The sequence below is a fragment of the Heterodontus francisci genome, chromosome 20 (assembly GCF_036365525.1).
Source record: "Heterodontus francisci isolate sHetFra1 chromosome 20, sHetFra1.hap1, whole genome shotgun sequence".
NCBI classification, from domain to species: domain Eukaryota; kingdom Metazoa; phylum Chordata; class Chondrichthyes; order Heterodontiformes; family Heterodontidae; genus Heterodontus; species Heterodontus francisci.
Window position 1 is genome coordinate 14,742,289 of NC_090390.1, and position 14,455 is coordinate 14,756,743.

At 60.1% G+C, this 14,455-nt stretch overlaps 1 protein-coding gene across 1 annotated transcript in view; it reads right to left on the bottom strand.

Annotated features, from left to right (window-relative positions):
• Positions 1-14,455, bottom strand: part of LOC137380839 (storkhead-box protein 1-like) — a 75,203-nt gene that overhangs the window by 60,273 nt on the left and 475 nt on the right. The gene's annotated exons all lie outside the window — the stretch shown is intronic.

A 14,455-nucleotide genomic window follows, 5' to 3' on the forward strand; every position in this document is an offset into this window, starting at 1 on the left:
CATTGCAGGTGATTCTCTGACTAGTTAGATAAGAAAGGAACCACGCAAGGGCAGTCCCACTCAGCTGGATAAAAGAGGGATGGCGTTGGAGAAGGATGGTGTGGTCAACCATGTCAAAGACTGAAGATAGGTTGAGAAGGATGAGGAGGGAAAGTTTACCATGATCAGAATCGCAAATGACATCTGATGATAAGAGTCATTTTAGTTATGTGGCAGGAACATGATGTATTGATGAGTTCCTGGAAGAATGGGTATGTCTCAGAGAGGGCAGCATGTTCAAGGACTTTGTAGAAAAAAGCATGGTTGGAGGTGGGATGGTAACTTGCGAGGACAGAGGGGTCAGGGTGTGTTGTGAGGAGTGGACAATAACAGCAAATTTGAGGAGAGAGAATCATTAACTATCAGCTAACATGTGGGCTAGGAAGGGAAGTTGGATGGTCAACAGTTTAGTGGGGATAGGATCGAGGGAGCAAGAGGTAGAGCTCAAAGAGGGCATGACATGGGGGTGGGGTGAGCATTGGAAAGCAACAGAAACTAGAGAATGGTCTAGGGTGGAGGAAGCCGGGGAAAGGAGTTTAAGGTGATATCGAGGTCATGGGAAGGAAGAGATGGGGCAGAGGCAGCTGAACAAATGATCTGAATCTTAGTGACAAAGAAGTTCTTGCACTTGTTGGAGGTGAGGGTGGAGGTGGTGGGGGAGAGGGGTTTAAGGAATTGGCTATTAGTCCAGAAGAGAAGCTGATTGTTATCTTTGCTGTCCAGCATGATCCTGGATTATTGAATGGTTTTGGCAGAGGTGAGCAAAACTTGATGGTGCTTTCTGTGATCTAGCCACATCTGATTGACTAAACCTATTGTATGCTAGATACACTCAGGTCTGCACCCCATGGACTTGTGGTATTGAAGACAAGAACCATACTGGTGGAATGATCAAGGCAAGTGAAAGTATGGGTTTTACTGAGACAAGTTGGAAGTGAGGGTGTGACTGAGCAAATTGGTAGCTGCAGAAATATCATGGTTAATGGAGGGCCAGAGGCTAGACGTTTGGAAATATGAAAGTGCTATTGCAAGTGACCTGCTGTGTAAGGGGGGGGTGGGGTGGGGTGTGGGTCAGGAAGAGTTTTATCCCCCAGGGGCCAATTCAGAAGGAAGTTGAGTTAGGAGAGGGAAGGGGGGAACGAGAGTGGTGAGGAACACAAGAGGTAAGAGAGTGTCTCATCGGTGAAGGAAACCCTGGGAGGCCAGATGAGATGGTGAGGTTGCGATGACAGTCCTGATTATGGGTAGGAGAGGTTATATGAAGAAGATTGTTAGGGAGTACCTGAGGGCAGTGAATTCAAAGGAGAGAAGGCAGAGAGATGTGAGAAAATGATTGAAATTACCATGGTTGAAAAGCCACTCAATATAGAGGCCTAGGGAGGATATCTTGGGGAGAAACTTAGATTCAGGCACCTTATGAGAAGTAACACCAATTATCTCGTCTCCCTGAGATATCCTGCATCCTTACTTCCCTCAGCAGCACTCAAGTGATTTCAATCACCAGCTTCCAGTCCTGCCTGGCTACCGAGAGTGAACCTCCCAAGTCAATCTCCTCAGCCTTTCACACACCCCGCTCAACACTATCCCCTTGAGCCGAATGGCCTCCTTCTGTACCACAATGACTCTGCCAATGGATCAATAATGATTGCCTCTCTCAGCATTTCCATGAACCTATTGTTGATAATTGATATCATTGATATAAACCTTTAAATAAACCTTGGCCCTCACTGAAGCCTGGCTATATCTTTCACCACATGCCCCATCCAAACTGCCATGGTAGCAGCATGGTCCTTATCAAATCACACCTTGGTCTGTTCCCTAGTCCTCTTAACACTTTCTCCTCCAAGCATCTCATCTTGTTCCACCCTTCTTGCATTTGCTTTGAAATCCTCATTGTTTACCACCCAATCCTAAACCCTTTGAAGAATTCCAAGAGGTGCACATAGGATGGCTGTGGGCTTATTGAAAAAGGGGATGTCAAGTGTGGGATGGTGGCAGGAGAGTAGAGAGATAAAGGAGCAGTGATGGGTTGGGTTAAAGATTGTGGCAGGGATGTGTGGGGGAAAAGTACCCTAGAGAAAGACAGGAAGGGTGACATTATTGGACCTCCCATGTGGCGTTTTGACACTTCAAAGGCACTATATATGTTATTGTGACCAACCCAATACCTCCCAATCCAAGTAGTGCTCCGAGTGCTGAAGTACGGTACGTTGAAGAGAAAACTGAAGGCGCACAGCCGCAGCAAAAACTCCCACATTTCTCCCACTGCACTGGGCTTTTTTCCTTTTCTGTCCAACACTCATTTATCCTGGGATTAGGTCCCCGGTACTGTTTCACGTCTCCCAGACATGCTCAGTCGCACTGCTTCAATGGCTTATTTACAGTTTAATTTAGATCTGACATTTGTACATAACAGACCACAGTTCCAATTTATTGATTTAGATTTTCAACAATGTGAATATCAAACTCACTCACTTCCTTTTTTGCCCCTCTTCTTTCCCATACCATCTTCCTCTCAACACTCTTCTCTCTCACCTTACCTACCACTACTCTCTCCCCTCCAATTACCCTCGCATGCCAGTCCTCTTCTCACTTCTCCCCCCATTCATCTTTTCCACCCTCCCCCACTCCATTTCCTTTATTCTGCCTTTCTCCTTCCTCTTTCTGCCCCATCTCTCCCCCTCCACAGTCTCTCTCACCCGTCTCGCTGTCTCACTCTCACCCTTCTTGCTCTGCCCTCCCCAGTCTCGTTCTCTCCCTCCCCCGTCTCGTTCTCTCCCTCCCTTCCCCATTTCCCTCACCATCTCTCGTTCACTTGCTTACTCGCCCCCCCATCTCCCTCACCCTCACTCTTCCCCCCCCCCCCCCCCGCCTGTCACTCTCCCCCCTCTCTCCCCACATCTCCCTCCCTCTCCCCTAACCCCCTCCCCCCAACCAAGTCTCCCTCCTCGGTCTCTCTCTCTCTTACCTCCTCCTCCGTCTCTCTCACCCCCTCCCCCGTCTCTCTCCCACTATCCCCCTGCTTCTCTCTTCCCCCCCGCACCCTCTCTCCCACTCGAACCTCCCTAGCCTCTCTCTCCCCCCCCGTTCCCAACCACTCCCTCCCTCTCTCTCTCCCCCCAATCCCCAGCTCAACTCTCTCTCCCCAGCCTCCCTCTCTCCCTCACTGTCGCTCCCCCCCCCACCAGCCTCTCTCTCTTTCCCTCCCTCCCCCAGCCCTCTCTTTCCCCCCCTCCCCCAGTCCTCTCTCTCCCTCCATCCCCCAGCCCTCTCTCTCCCTCCATCCCCCAGCCCTCTCTCTCCCCCCACCATTCCAGTCTCTCTCTCTCTCCACCCCATGCCCTCGCTTACCAGCTTCTCTCTCTTCCCCCCCCAACCCCCCTCTTTCTCTCCCTCCCCCCCGCCTCTGTCGCCCACGCCCACTCCCGCCTCTCCCTCTCTCCCTTCGTCGCTCACTCCCCAGCCTCTCATCCCCCGCCTCTCTCTCTCTCTCTCCCCTTGCCCCCCCCCTCTCTCCCTATCCCTCCCCACTTGCCAGCCTCTCTCTCTCTCTACGCCACCTCCCCAGCCTCTCTCTCTCTGCCCCCTCCCCAGCTTCTCGCACTCTCCCTCCTCATCTCTCTCCCCCAACATGTGTGTCTCTCTCCCCCCGCCTCCCTCACTCTCTACACCCCCTCATCTCTCTCTCTCACTCACTCTCCCCAGAGCCCCTCACTCTCTCCCCCGAGCCCCTCTCTCCCTCCCCCCGCCTCTCTCTCTCTCCCCTTCCCCCCGCCTCTCTCTCTCTCCCCCTCCCTCCCCCTCCCCGCCTCCCCCTCCCCACCTCCCCACCTCCCCCTCCCCACCTCCCCCTCCCCAGCATCCTCTCTCAACCCCTCAATCCCCAGCTGAGCTCTCTCTCTCCTTCTCCCACCCACTCCCACGCTTCTCTCTCTCCCTGCCTTCCCAGCCCTATCGCTTTCTCTCTCTCTCTCCTCCCTTCCCCAGTCTCTGTCTGCCTTCGCCCTCCCTTCCCAGCCTCTCTTCCCTCTCCCCCCATCCCGCCCTTCCTCTCTCTCTGACCCGCAGCCTCGCTCTCTCCTCCCCGCCTCTCTCTCTCCCCTGGCCCCCCTCCCTCTCTCTATCCCTCCCCACTCGCCAGCCTCTCTCTATGCCCCCTCCCCAGCCTCTCTCACTTACTCTCTCCAACATCTCTCTCTCCCCCCGCCTCCCTCTCTCTCTATGTCCCCTCCCCAGCTTCTCTCACTCTGCCCCCTCATGTCTCTCACTCCATCTCCCCCCTAGCCCCTCTCTCCCTCCCCCCGCCTGCCTCTCTCTCTCCCTCCCCGCCTCTCCCTCTCTCTCGCCTCCCTCCCGAGCCTCTTACCCCCCCCACAGCCTTACTCTCACCTCCCCTCCCCAGCCACTCCACCACCCCAATCCCCAGCTCAGCTCTCTCTCATCCCCTCCTTCTCCCACCCACTCCCAAGCCTCTCTCCCCGTATTCCCCAGCCCCCTCTCTCTCTCCCCTCCTTCTCCAGCGTCCCTCTCTCTCGCCCCTCCCTTCCCCTGCCTCTCTCTCTCTCCCCGCCTTCCCCAACCTCTCTCTCTCTCTCTCCCCGCCTTACCACTCTCTCGCTCGCTCTCCCCACCTTACCCATCCCCTCTCTCGCTCCCTGCCTTTCCCCAGCCCTTCTCTCTCTCTACCCCCAATTTCTCTAGCCTATCTCTGTCTCTTCCCCCCTTTCCCCAGCCTCTCTCTCTCTCCCCGCCTTCCCCAACCTCCCTCTCTATCTCCCCGCCTTCCCCAGCCTCCCTCCCTCTCTCTCCCACCCCCACAATCTCCAGCTCAGCTAGCTCTCTCTCGCCCTCCCTCCTACTCCCAAGCCTCTATCTGTCCTCCCCTCACCAACCTGCTTTGCTCCCTCTCTCTCCCTCGTGCTTTCTCCCCGCTCCCCCCGCCTCTCTCTCTCTCTCTCTCTCTCCCCCGCCTCGCGCTCTCTCTCTCCCTCCCCCCGCCTCTCTCTCTCTCTCTCTCCCTCCTCTCTCTCTCTCTCTCTCTCTCTCCTCCGCCACCTCTCTCTCTTCACCTCCCCGCCACACACTCTCTCTCTTTCTGTCCCCCCCCCCGCCTCTCTCTCTCTCTACCTTCCCCAGCCTCTCTCTCGCTCTCTCCGCCTTCTCCAGCCTCTCTCTCACTCCCTGCCTTCCCCCAGCCCTTCTCTCTGTCTCTCCCCCCCTTTCCCTAACCTCTCTCTCTTTCTCTCCCCCCCTTTCCCTAGCCTCTCTCTCTCTCAGCCCCCCTTCCCCAGCCTCTCTCTCTATCTCTCTACCCCCCTACCCAAACTCTCTCTCTCCCCCCTCCCAACCACTCCCTTTCTCTCCCCCCCAATCCCCAGCTCAGCTCTCTCTCTCTCTTCCCTTCCACCTCTCTCTCTAACCCCCTCCCCTCACACTTTCTCCCCTTCCCCCCACCTCTCTTCACCTCTCTCTCTCTGTCTCTCCCCCTCCCCGCCTCTCTCTCCCCCTCCCCGCCTCTCTCTCTCCCCCCTCCCCCCCTCTCTCCACTCCCCCAAATCCCCAGCTCAACTCTCCCTCTCCCTCCTTCTCCCACTCACTCGCAAGCTTCTCTCCCCGCCTTTTCCAGCCCTATCTCTCTCTTTCTCTCTCTCTCCCTTCCCCAGTCTCTCTCTCCCCTCCCCAGCCTCTCTCTCTCTCCCCCCTGCCCTCCCTAGCCTCCTTCTCATTCGCTTACCCCCTCCCCAGCCTCTGTCTCTCTGCCCCCTCCCCAACTTCTCTCACTCTCCCCCTCATCTCTTTGCTGTCTCTCTCCCCCTCCATTACCCAGCCTCGCTCTCTCTCCCTCTCCCTCTCCCTCTCCCTCTCTCCCCAAGCACTCCCTCCCTCTCTCTCTCTCCCCCCAATTTCCAGCACAGCTCTCTCTCTCTAGCCCCTCACCAGCTTCTCTCTCTCCCCGCCTTCCCCAGCCTCCCTCTCTCTTCCCCCGCAACCACTCACTCACTCTCTCTCTCTCTCACCCCAATCTCCAGCTCAGCTCTCTCACTCCCTCCCTCACACTTACAAGCCTCTCTCTCTCTCTCCCTCTCCCTCCCTCTCTCCCCCTCCCAGCCTCTCTCTCTCTACCTCCCTCCCCTGCCTCGCTCTCTCTCCTCCCTCCCTCGTCTCTTTCTCTCTCTCCCTCCCTCGCCTCTCTTTCTCTCTCTCTCTCCCTCCCTCCCCCAGCCTCTCTCTCTCCCCCTCCCTCCCCCAGCCTCTCTCTCTCTCCGCCCCCCCCAAATCCCCAGCTCAGCTCGCTCTCTCTCGCCCTCCCTCCTACTCCCAAGCCTCTATCTCTGCCCCCCCTCACCAGCCTGCCTCTCTCTCTCTCGCGCCTTCTACCTGCTCCCCCAGCCTCTCTCTCTCCCCCTTCCCCCGCCTCTCTCTCTCTCTCTCTACCCCCCGTCTCTCAATCTCTCTCTTTCTCTCTTCCTCTGCCTCTCTCCCTCCCACCTCTCAATCTCACTCTCTCTCTCTATCTCTTCCCCCGCCTCTAAATCTCTCTCTCTCTCTTTCTCGGTCTCTCTCTCTCCACCCCGCCTCTCTCTCTCTCCCCCGCCTCTCAACCTCTCTCTCTCTCGCCTCTCAATCTCTCTCTCTCTCTCCCCACAGCCTCTCAATCTCTCTATCTCTCCCCCGCCTCTCAATCTCTCTCTCTCTCCCCAGCCTCTCGCTCTCTCCTCTCCCACGCCTCTCTCTCTCTCGCTCCCTCTCTCCCCACTGCCTCTCTCGCTCTCCCTCTCCTCTCCCCTCCGCCTCTCGCTCTCTCTCTCCCCCGCCTCTCAACCTCTCTCTCTCTCCCCGCCGCCTCTCAATCTCTCTCTCTCCCCCGCCTCTCAATCTCTCTCTCTCCCCCGCCTCTCAATCTCTCTCTCTCCCCCGCCTCTCAATCTCTCTCTCTCCCCCGCCTCTCAATCTCTCTCTCTCTCCCCGCCGCCTCTCAATCTCTCTCTCTCCCCCGCCTCTCAATCTCTCTCTCTCCCCGCCTCTCAATCTCTCTCTCTCCCCCGCCTCTCAATCTCTCTCTCTCCCCCGCCTCTCAATCTCTCTCTCTCCCCCGCCTCTCAATCTCTCTCTCTCCCTCGCCTCTCAATCTCTCTCTCTCCCCGCCTCTCAATCTCTCTCTCTCCCCCGCCTCTCAATCTCTCTCTCTCCCCCGCCTCTCAATCTCTCTCTCCCCCGCCTCTCAATCTCTCTCTCCCCCGCCTCTCAATCTCTCTCTCTCCCCCGCCTCTCAATCTCTCTCTCTCCCCCGCCTCTCAATCTCTCTCTCTCTCCCCCGCCTCTCAATCTCTCTCTCTCCCCCGCCTCTCAATCTCTCTCTCTCTCCCCCGCCTCTCAATCTCTCTCTCTCCCCCGCCTCTCAATCTCTCTCTCTCCCCCGCCTCTCAATCTCTCTCTCTCCCCCGCCTCTCAATCTCTCTCTCTCCCCCGCCACTCAATCTCTCTCCCTGCCACTCAATCTCTCTCCCTGCCACTCAATCTCTCTCCCCGCCTCTCAATCTCTCTCCCCGCCTCTCAATCTCTCTCCCCGCCACTCAATCTCTCTCTCTCTCTCCCCGCCACTCAATCTCTCTCTCTCTCTCCCCGCCACTCAATCTCTCTCTCTCTCTCCCCGCCACTCAATCTCTCTCTCTCTCTCTCTCTCTCTCCCCCCGCCCCTCTCTCTCTCTCCCCCCGCCCCTCTCTCTCTCTCCCCCCCCGCCCCTCTCTCTCTCTCCCCCCCGCCCCTCTCTCTCTCTCTCTCTCCCCCGCCCCTCTCTCTCTCTCTCTCTCCCCCGCCCCTCTCTCTCTCTCTCCCCCCGCCCCTCTCTCTCTCTCTCCCCCCGCCCCTCTCTCTCTCTCTCTCTCTCTCTCTCTCTCTCCCCCGCCCCGCCCCTCTCCTCTCCTCTCCTCTCTCTCTCTCTCTCTCTCTCTCTCTCTCTCCCCCCCGCCCCTCTCTCTCTCTCTCTCTCCCCCCGCCCCTCTCTCTCTCTCTCTGCCCCGCCCCTCTCTCTCTCTCCTCTCTTCCCGCCTCTCTCTCTCTCTCCCCCCGCCGCTCTCTCTCTCTCTCTCCCCCGCCCCTCTCTCTCTCTCTCTCTCCCCCGCCCCTCTCTCTCTCTCTCTCTCCCCCGCCCCTCTCTCTCTCTCTCTCCCCTGCCCCTCTCTCTCTCTCTCTCCCCCCGCCCCTCCCTCTCTCTCTCTCTCTCTCTCTCCCCGCCCCTCTCTCTCTCTCTCTCCCCCCGCCCCCCTCTCTCTCTCTCTCTCTCTCCCCCCGCCCCTCTCTCTCTCTCTCTCTCTCCCCCCGCCCCTCTCTCTCTCTCCCCCGCCCCTCTCTCTCTCTCCCCCCGCCCCTCTCTCTCTCTCCCCCCGCCCCTCTCTCTCTCTCTCCCTCTCCCTCTCTCCCCCGCCCCTCTCTCTCTCTCTCTCTCTCCGCCCCTCTCTCTCTCCCCCCCGCCCCTCTCTCTCTCCCCCCCGCCCCTCTCTCTCTCTCTCTCTCTCTCTCTTCCCCCCCGCCCCTCTCTCTCTCTCTCTCCCCCGCCTCTCTCTCTCTCCCCCCGCCCCTCTCTCTCTCTCTCCCCCCGCCTCTCTCTCTCTCTCTCCCCCCGCCTCTCTCTCTCCCCCCGCCTCTCTCTCTCCCCCCGCCTCTCTCTCTCCCCCCGCCTCTCTCTCTCTCTCTCTCTCTCTCTCTCTCTTTCCCCCCCGCCCCTCTCTCTCTCTCCCCCGCCCCTCTCTCTCTCTCTCTCTCTCTCTTCCCCCCCGCCCTCTCTCTCCCTCTCTCTCTCCCCCCCGCCTCTCTCTCTCTCTCTCTCTCTCTCTCTCTCCCCCCCCGCCCCTCTCTCCCCCCCTTACCCAGCCTCTCTCTTTCTCCCTCCCTCCCCCCTCCCCAACCACTCCCTCCCCCCTCCAATCCCCAGCTCAGCTAGCTCTCTCTCGCCCTCCGTCCGACTCCCAAGCCTCTATCTCTGTCCACGCCCCCCCCCCTCACCAGCCTGCCTTTCTCTCTCTCTCCCTCGCGCTTTCTCCCTGCTCCCCCAGCCTCTCTCCCCCCCCTTCCCCTGCCTCTCTCTCTCCCTGCCTTCCCCCAGCATCTCTCTCGCTCTCTCCGCCTTCCCCAGCCTCTCTCTCACTCCCTGCCTTCCCCCAGCCCTTCTCTCTCTCTCTCTCTCTCCCCACCCTTTCCCTAGCCTCTCTCTCTCTCAGCCCCCCTTCCCCAGCCTCCCTCTCTCTCTCTCTCTCTCCCCCCTCCCCAACCCCTCCCTATCTCTCCCCCAATCCTCAGCTCAGCTCTCTCTCTCTCTCCTCTTCTCTCTCTCTCTCTCTCTCCCCCCCTTTCCCTAGCCTCTCCCTCTTTCTCTCCCCCCCTTTCCCTAGCCTCTCTCTCTCTCAGCCCCCCTTCACCAGCCTCTCTCTCTCTCTCTCTCCCCCCAATCCTCAGCTCAGCTCTCTCTCTCTCTCTCTCTCTCTCCTCTCTCTCTCTCTCTCTCTCTCTCTCTCTCTCTCTCTCCCTCCCCGCCTCTCTCTCTCCCCTTCCCTCCCCGCCTCTCTTTCTCTCTCCCCTTCCCTCCCCGCCTCTCTTTCTCTCTCCCACTCCCCGCCTCTCTTTCTCTCTCCCACTCCCCGCCTCTCTTTCTCTCTCCCACTCCCCGCCTCTCTCTCTCTCTCCCCCCTCCCCTCCCCGCCCCTCTCTCTCTCTCTCTCTCTCTCTCCCCGCAAGCCTCTCTCTCTTCCCCCCAAGCCTTTCCCTCCCTCTCTCTCCACTCCCCCAAATCCCCAGCTCAACTCTCTCTCTCCCTCCTTCTCCCACTCACTCGAAAGCTTCTCTCCCCGCCTTTCCCAGCCCTATCTCTCTCTTCCTTCCCAGTCTCTCTCTGCCCTCCCCTCCCCAGCCTCTCTCTCTCCCCCCCTGCCCTCCCTAGACTCCCTCTCATTCGCTTATCCCCTCCCAGCCTCTCTCTCTGCCCCCTCCCCAACTTCTCTCACTCTCCCCCTCATCTCTTTGCTGTCTCTCTCCCCCTCCATTCCCCAGCCTCGCTCTCTCTCCCTCTCTCCCCAAGCACTCCCTCCCTCTCTCTCTCTCTCTCTCTCTCTCTCTCTCTCCCCCAATCTCCAGCACAGCTCTCTCTCTCTCTAGCCCCTCAGCAGCTTCTCTCTCTCCCCGCCTTCCCCAGCCCCTCTCTCTCTCCCCCCACAACTACTCTCTCTCTCCCCCCCCAATCTCCAGCTCAGCTCTCTCACTCACTCCCTCACACTTGCAAGCCTCTCTCTCTCTTTCCCCAGCATCGCTCTCTCTCCCTCCCTCGTCTCTTTCTCTATCTCCCTCCCTCCCCAGCCTCTCTCTTTCTCTCTCTCTCCCTCCTCAGCCTCTTTCTCTCTCTCTTCCTCCCTCCCCAGCCCCTCTCTCTCTTCCTCTCTCCCCAGCCTCTCTCTCTCTCACTCTCTCTCTCTCTCTCCCACCCCCCTCCCCAACCACTCCCTCCCTCTCTCTCTCCCCGCCCCCAAATCCCCAGCTCAGCTCTCTCTCTCTCGCCCTCCCTCCTACTCCCAAGCCTCTACCTTTCCCCCCTCACCTGCCTGCCTCTCTCTCTCTCTCTCTCTCGCGCCTTCTCTCCGCTCCCCCGCCTCTCTCTCTCTCTCTACCCTCCGTCTCTCAATCTCTGTCTCTCTCTCTTCCACCGCCTCTAAATCTCTCTCTCTCGCTCTCTCCACCCCGCCTCTCTCTCTCCACCCCGTCTCTCTCTCTCTCTCTCCACCCCACCGCCACTCTCGCTCTCTCTCTTTCTCTCCCCCCGCCTCTCTCGTTCTCCCCCCGCCCTCTCTCTCTCTCCCCTGCTTCTCTGTCCCTCCCCCCCGCCTCTCTCTCTCTCTCTTGCTGCCCCGCCTCCCTCTCTCTCTTGCTCCCCCCGCCACTCTCTCGCTCTCTCTCTGCCCTGCCTCTCTCGTTCTCCCCCGCCTCTCAATCTCTCTCTCTCCCCCGCCTATCAATCTCTCTCTCTCTCCCCCGCCTCTCGCTCTCTCCCCTCCCACGGCTCTCCCTCTCTCCCCACTGCCCCTCTCGCTCTCCCTCTCCTCTCCCCTCCGCCTCTCTCGCTCCCTCTCCCCGCCGCCTCTCAATCTCTCTCTCTCTCCCCCGCCTCTCAATCTCTCTCTCTCCCCCGCCTCTCAATCTCTCTCTCTCCCCCGCCTCTCAATCTCTCTCTCTCCCCCGCCTCTCAATCTCTCTCTCTCCCCCGCCACTCAATCTCTCTCTCTCTCTCCCCCGCCTCTCAATCTCTCTCTCTCCCCCGCCTCTCAATCTCTCTCTCTCCCCCGCCACTCAATCTCTCTCCCTGCCACTCAATCTCTCTCCCTGCCACTCAATCTCTCTCCCCGCCTCTCAATCTCTCTCCCCGCCTCTCAATCTCTCTCCCCGCCTCTCAATCTCTCTCTCTCTCTCTCCCCGCCACTCAATCTCTCTCTCTCTCTCCCCGCCACTCAATCTCTCTCTCTCTCTCCCCGCCACTCAATCTCTCTCTCTCTCTCCCCGCCACTCAATCTCTCTCTCTCTCCCCGCCACAATATCTCTCTCTCTCTCTCTCTCTCTCTCCCCCCGCCCCTCTCTCTCTCTCCCCCCGCCCCTCTCTCTCTCTCCCCCCCCGCCCCTCTCTCTCTCTCTCTCTCCCCGCCCCTCTCTCTCTCTCTCCCCCGCCCCTCTCTCTCTCTCTCCCCCCGCCCCTCTCTCTCTCTCTCCCCCCGCCCCTCTCTCTCTCTCTCTCTCTCTCTCTCTCTCTCCCCCGCCCCGCCCCTCTCCTCTCTCTCTCTCTCTCTCTCTCTCTCTCTCCCCCCCCGCCCCTCTCTCTCTCTCTCTCTCCCCCCGCCCCTCTCTCTCTCTCTCTCTCTCTGCCCCGCCCCTCTCTCTCTCTCCTCTCTTCCCGCCTCTCTCTCTCTCTCCCCCCGCCGCTCTCTCTCTCTCTCTCCCCCGCCCCTCTCTCTCTCTCTCTCTCCCCCGCCCCTCTCTCTCTCTCTCTCTCCCCCGCCCCTCTCTCTCTCTCTCTCCCCTGCCCCTCTCTCTCTCTCTCTCCCCCCCGCCCCTCCCTCTCTCTCTCTCTCTCTCTCTCCCCGCCCCTCTCTCTCTCTCTCTCCCCCCGCCCCCCTCTCTCTCTCTCTCTCTCTCTCCCCCCGCCCCTCTCTCTCTCTCTCTCTCTCCCCCCGCCCCTCTCTCTCTCTCCCCCGCCCCTCTCTCTCTCTCCCCCGCCCCTCTCTCTCTCTCCCCCGCCCCTCTCTCTCTCTCTCCCTCTCCCTCTCTCCCCCGCCCCTCTCTCTCTCTCTCTCTCTCCGCCCCTCTCTCTCTCCCCCCCGCCCCTCTCTCTCTCCCCCCGCCCCTCTCTCTCTCTCTCTCTCTCTCTCTCTCCCCCCCGCCCCTCTCTCTCTCTCTCTCCCCCCGCCTCTCTCTCTCTCCCCCCGCCCCTCTCTCTCTCTCTCCCCCCGCCTCTCTCTCTCTCTCTCCCCCCGCCTCTCTCTCTCCCCCCGCCTCTCTCTCTCCCCCCGCCTCTCTCTCTCTCTCTCTCTCTCTCTCTCTTTCCCCCCGCCCCTCTCTCTCTCTCCCCCGCCCCTCTCTCTCTCTCTCTCTCTCTTCCCCCCCGCCCTCTCTCTCCCTCTCTCTCTCCCCCCCGCCTCTCTCTCTCTCTCTCTCTCTCTCTCTCTCTCCCCCCCCGCCCCTCTCTCCCCCCCTTACCCAGCCTCTCTCTTTCTCCCTCCCTCCCCCTCCCCAACCACTCCCTCCCCCCTCCAATCCCAGCTCAGCTAGCTCTCTCTCGCCCTCCGTCCGACTCCCAAGCCTCTATCTCTGTCCACGCCCCCCCCCCTCACCAGCCTGCCTTTCTCTCTCTCTCCCTCGCGCTTTCTCCCTGCTCCCCCAGCCTCTCTCCCCCCCCCTTCCCCTGCCTCTCTCTCTCCCTGCCTTCCCCCAGCATCTCTCTCGCTCTCTCCGCCTTCCCCAGCCTCTCTCTCACTCCCTGCCTTCCCCCAGCCCTTCTCTCTCTCTCCCCACCCTTTCCCTAGCCTCTCTCTCTCTCAGCCCCCCTTCCCCAGCCTCCCTCTCTCTCTCTCTCTCTCCCCCCCTCCCCAACCCCTCCCTATCTCTCCCCCAATCCTCAGCTCAGCTCTCTCTCTCTCTCCTCTTCTCTCTCTCTCTCTCTCTCCCCCCTTTCCCTAGCCTCTCCCTCTTTCTCTCCCCCCCTTTCCCTAGCCTCTCTCTCTCTCAGCCCCCCTTCACCAGCCTCTCTCTCTCTCTCTCTCCCCCAATCCTCAGCTCAGCTCTCTCTCTCTCTCTCTCTCCTCTCTCCTCTCTCTCTCTCTCTCTCTCTCTCTCTCTCTCCCTCCCCGCCTCTCTCTCTCCCCTTCCCTCCCCGCCTCTCTTTCTCTCTCCCCTTCCCTCCCCGCCTCTCTTTCTCTCTCCCACTCCCCGCCTCTCTTTCTCTCCCACTCCCCGCCTCTCTTTCTCTCTCCACTCCCCGCCTCTCTCTCTCTCTCCCCCCTCCCTCCCCGCCCCTCTCTCTCTCTCTCTCTCTCTCTCCCCGCAAGCCTCTCTCTCTTCCCCCAAGCCTTTCCCTCCCTCTCTCTCCACTCCCCCAAATCCCCAGCTCAACTCTCTCTCTCCCTCCTTCTCCCACTCACTCGAAAGCTTCTCTCCCCGCCTTTCCAGCCCTATCTCTCTCTTCCTTCCCCAGTCTCTCTCTGCCCTCCCCTCCCCAGCCTCTCTCTCTCCCCCCCTGCCCTCCCTAGACTCCCTCTCATTCGCTTATCCCCTCCCCAGCCTCTCTCTCTGCCCCCTCCCCACTTCTCTCACTCTCCCCCTCATCTCTTTGCTGTCTCTCTCCCCCTCCATTCCCCAGCCTCGCTCTCTCTCCCTCTCTCCCCAAGCACTCCCTCCCTCCCTCTCTCTCTCTCTCTCTCTCTCTCTCTCTCTCCCCCAATCTCCAGCACAGCTCTCTCTCTCTCTAGCCCTCAGCAGCTTCTCTCTCTCCCCGCCTTCCCCAGCCCCTCTCTCTCTCCCCCCACAACTACTCTCTCTCTCCCCCCCCAATCTCCAGCTCAGCTCTCTCACTCACTCCCTCACACTTGCAAGCCTCTCTCTCTCTTTCCCCAGCATCGCTCTCTCTCCCTCCCTCGTCTCTTTCTCTATCTCCCTCCCTCCCCAGCCTCTCTCTTTCTCTCTCTCTCCCTCCTCAGCCTCTTTCTCTCTCTCTTCCTCCCTCCCCAGCCCCTCTCTCTCTTCCTCTCTCCCAGCCTCTCTCTCTCTCACTCTCTCTCTCTCTCTCCCACCCCCCTCCCCAACCACTCCCTCCCTCTCTCTCTCCCCGCCCCCAAATCCCCAGCTCAGCTCTCTCTCTCTCGCCCTCCCTCCTACTCCCAAGCCTCA